General features: G+C 43.9%; 1 non-coding gene across 1 annotated transcript; it reads right to left on the bottom strand.

Annotated features, from left to right (window-relative positions):
- Positions 1-3,320: 3,320 nt before the first annotated feature.
- Positions 3,321-3,394, bottom strand: TRNAY-GUA. Its single transcript has one exon. It is a non-coding gene; the product is annotated as a tRNA-Tyr (tRNA).
- Between the last annotated feature and the right edge of the window lie 1,336 nt (positions 3,395-4,730).

Below are 4,730 nucleotides of genomic sequence, written 5' to 3'. Positions count from 1 at the left end.
ATTTACTTCCATTGGCTTTTAAGGGAGGTCAATAATCATCCTTTGAAGGTTAGCCAAATTTCCTTTGTGGGAAGCAGATTGAAGCAGGTGATAGGTTTTAAAAATCTGCCCAAATCAAGACCGCTATGCAGAATAGAGTTAATATTTTAGAGACTCATCACGAAGACAGAGATGTCTGCCATACATCAAAATTAGTGATGCTGAAAACGTGAAATTGGTATCATGAAGTCGTCAGGCATGTGTGTGCTTCATTGCCAAATCACTGGGAAAACAGAGCTTTGAGTTCTGGGGAGGGAAAGACCTGGGATGGCTCCATGGAAGAGCAGGACCCAAATGGGGCCTCAAGGGACTGGTGAGATTTTTTTTTTTTTTTTTTTTTTAGGGCGAGGGACATACTCACGGAGGAAGATTTTGAGCAAATAAAAGGATCCACTACATCCTAGCAAAGTTTCTACTCAAAATGGGTCAGAAAAGGGATTGACATAGAAAATGCTCAGTTCCAGGGACTTCTCTGGCAGTCCAGTGGTTAAAAACTTCGCACTTTCAATGCAAGGGGTGAGGGTTCCATTCTTGATCAAGAAACTAAGATCCCAAATGCTGTGCGGCACAGTCAAAAATATATACATTTTTTAAAAAGTAAATTAAAAAATGTTCAGTTCCAGGCCTGAAAGGATTGGGTCCGAGCCTGGGAAGTCTTTCCCTGTGGACTAAGAAAAGACTGGAATCTGAGAGTGCTGAAGAGGTGGTTCCCAGGGTTAGGAATCTGTGTATAATAAGCCACCATCTTGTGAAAGTTCCTGCCAGCCTGCCTGTGCTGTAACCTGAAGGCAGGCAGACTGCTGGGTATCAAGGAAAAGTCATTCATGATGAAAGCAGCGAGAGGGGCTACGTTTCTCCTGAAACAGCACCATGTAAAACGAGTTCATGTCCTGGCACCTGGAATGAACACTCGGGCAGCTCTCCCACCAGCAGCACTCCAGAGTTTCCTCTGGCCCCCTTTTCAACTCATTTCCCCAGGTCTTAGTTGTAATTTCTGATTGAGCAGCCCAGGGTTAAAGGAGAAAGTGCCGCAGAAAACAGAAAGGAAAGTCTAAGTATCAGTGAAGAGTCTAGGCTGAGGATAAAAACCAGCTAAATGGAGTAGAGGCGAACAGACCCTTCCTGAGATGCTCTCCAACTCCTTCGAGCCCAGTCTCACAAAACTGAGGCCCAGAGAGACGAAAGTCCAGACTTCCAGACTGGTTTCCTGTCTCAGGACCTGCATCTTCCCAGGGGTGACTTGTGGGCCGTGCACCTCTCAGCAAAGTCCAGATTCTCTCCTAGCATGAGCCCTTACCCAGGAGATACATCAGGAAAAAGGTCATCTCAGCACAGCAGGAAGTCCCCAACATTTACACCGCAAATATCCACAGTGAGAAGTGGAAAGATCCTTTCATTGCATTTGGGTCTTAAACAAAGAGACCCTTGAGATTCTGCTTCCATGGAAAATTCCATCTTTAATAGGAGTCACAAGAAGTGTGTATTACAATCCCCAAAGGATGTTGTCCCCATATCCATGAGCAGTCTTATTTGTAAGTGAAATTGGCAGAACTTGAGGGACCCTAGAAAGACAAAACTGCTCAAAAAATTTCTCCTCTGTGTAACTGCCCTAGGACCAGAAAATCTGCCATTGGAGATTGGTTCCTTTAGATAAGGTGTTATGCCAAGCACGGAGTCTCCTTAAAACACTCCCAGGAATATCAGCATCTTAAAGCCACCAACAGCAGGATGTGAACTCACTTATCAGGTGTCTATTCTAGGAGCATAAGCCTCTAGCAACTGGACTGGGTCAAGGGAAACACAGAGAATAAGCGAGAACAGGAACAGCATGAAGAGTGAGTTCATGTAATGCAATATTTTGCCTGGCACCCCAAAAAAGAGGGAGTGGGGAGACAGTCTTTTCCAAAAGATTTACCCATTACCAATGGGGCTACCTTCACCAGAAGAGATAATAAAGGTTATAGTTGACTCATGTCCCTGGTGTCGGAGGAATAAATGCAAACAGTGCAATTAAATCTAATACTGAATTGGTGCGGAGAAGGAAATGGCAACCCACTCCAGTACTCTTGCTTGGAAAATCCCATGGATGGAGGAGCTTGGTGGGCTGCAGTCCATGGGGTCGCAAAGAGTCGGAAATGACTGAGCAACTTCACTTTACTCACTTCACTCGCTTCATTTTTTATCACTGGAGAAGGAAATGCCAACCCACTCCAGTATTCTTGCCTGGAGAATCCCATGGACGGAGGAGCCTGGTGGGCCATGGTCCATGGGGTCGCAGAGAGTTTGACATGACTGAAGTGACTAAGCACACACGCACGCATGCACTGAATTGATGCAAATTAGATAGTACAAGAGAACATGAATATAAAGTTCCCAGTGATAAACATGGTTCCATTCACCCTACAGATCAACAGGTATAAAGGGATCAATGCCTTGACACCAAATGTTGATATTTCTAAGTCACTGTCTAACCTTCCTTCTGCTTCTTCCGCCCCATCCCTTAACAATGGCATTTTAGTGAAGTGGTTCCTAGAGGGGATTATGCTTTTATCCTGAAGTCTCCTTCATAATAGTTTCTATTCATTTTAAGGTAAACCATTAGTAATGTCCCAGAAACACACAAAACTTTGAAAAGCCTGAAACAATATTCAAGTTACATATTGAATTTTTCAGAGTAAGCAGTAACATAGAGCACAGTAAGCAGAGATGTTGTTAAATGTGGGAGAAGAACATTGCTAATTATCTTCCAATCCCTCCTCTCATTGCGAGAAAATGAAATTGGGATGAGACTAGAAAATGAGAAGCAAAACATTTATGGTGCTCTGGCTTCAGATTTTTTACCATAAATGGCAAGAAAGAAGAGCAGACAAATATAATTTTAGATGTTAGATTAGCATCCAATAAAGTTCTCCCATCCTAATAGTGGACCATGGATCCTGTGACCAAATAAAGCACTGTTTGTGAAGATTGATTCTGCAGTAACCCTCTTTGTTAAAACAAAACAAAACAAAAAAGTGGTGCTTTCACCATTGATTAAAATTGCTAATTTTCAACACAGTTGCCTCTTTGGACTTCATATGACCCCATGGACTATACATACAGTCCATGGTATTCTCCAGGCCAGAATACTGGAGTGGGTAGCCTTTCCCTTCTCCAGGGTATCTTCCCAACCCAGGGATTGAACCTAGGTCTCCTGCATTGCAGGCAAATTCTCTACCAGCTGAGCCACAAGGGAAGCCCAAGAATAGTAGAGTGGGTAGCCTATCCCTTCTCCAGGGGATCTTCCTGACCCAGGAATCGAACCAGGGTCTCCTGCATTACAGGCAGATACTTTACCAACTGAGCTATCATGGAAGCCCTTGGACTTCATAAGTAAATTGAAAATTGATCAGGTACTTTAAGTAATCCAGAAAGGGGGAAAAAAGCATCATGACACAGAACACAGATTAGGGACAGACTCTGTTTTGTAAGAGGGGGGAAAGCAGAGTCTTACTGCCCGAGACTCAGCCTGGAGATTGCTCTAACTAGAAGTAAAATTATTGCAAGTGAAATGGCTTATAGGAGTGAGATACCCAGCCCTCTAATCAGCCGTGAAATAGGAATCCATGGAAGATGCTCTCCTTTCCTTGCTCTCCCATCCTTGATCATCCAAGCATTTTCTCTCCAGGGAGACTTCTCAGCTTCTCAACCTCCAGACCACCCTTCAGGTCCTAGGAGTAGACCACAGCAAAGGACAGAGCAGCTGTCCTTTGGATGGACAAACCTGTCCAGCCGGATGGTTTGGAGGGGTGTGATCCTGCCTACACACACCCAAGAAAGACATCTTTTAAGTCTTTCATAGGTTGACTACGTTACTAAAACACCAAATGATAGTGCGTGTGTGTGTTCAGTCGTGTCCGACTCTGTGACCTCACGGAGTGTAGCCCACCAGGCTCCTCCAGTCCATGAAAGTTTCCTGGCAAGAATACTGGAGTGGGTTGCCATTTCCTCCTCCTCCACGGGATCTTCCCAATCCAGGGATCAAACCCACATCTGCTGCATTGGAAGGAGGATTCTTTACCTCTGAGCTACCAGGAAAACCCCCAAATGATAGTATATGAATTATATACCTGTAGTGGAGGGAATAATGGCCCCACGAAAAGTAGCAGTTCCAAGTCCCTGGAACCTGAAAATGTAACATTTGGAATACAGATCTTTACAGATATGAGTAAGTTAAGGATCTTGAGATAGGTTGTTTTCCTGGTTTATTCAGGGGGTCCCTAAATGCAATCTCAATTGTCCTCATGAGAGAGTAGTAAAGGAAAATTTGATACACAGAAGAGGAGGAAAGAAAGTGAGCACTGCAGGGGCAGAGATTGGTATGATGTGGCCTCAATTCAAGCAATGCTATTAAGCACAAAAACTGGAAGAGATAAGGAGCAGGGTCCACCTTAGAACTTCCAGAGGGACTGAGGCCCCGCTGGCAGCTTGATTTCAACTCAGTGATACCAATTTTGGACTTCTTGCCTCTTGATCAGTTAGAGAATAGACTAGTGTTGGTTTAAGCCACCAAGTTTGTCGTAATTTGTTAAAGCAGTCATAGGAAACTAATGCAATACCCAAGCACTGGAGAAAATGCAGAAAAATAGAATGTGTTAAAGATAGAATGTTATGGACTGGATTGTGTTCCCCCAAGGTTTATATACCTTTAC

Source organism: Cervus canadensis, chromosome 5 (genome assembly GCF_019320065.1).
Source record: "Cervus canadensis isolate Bull #8, Minnesota chromosome 5, ASM1932006v1, whole genome shotgun sequence".
Classification (NCBI taxonomy): domain Eukaryota; kingdom Metazoa; phylum Chordata; class Mammalia; order Artiodactyla; family Cervidae; genus Cervus; species Cervus canadensis.
This window is presented reverse-complemented; position numbering and strand designations above follow the sequence as displayed.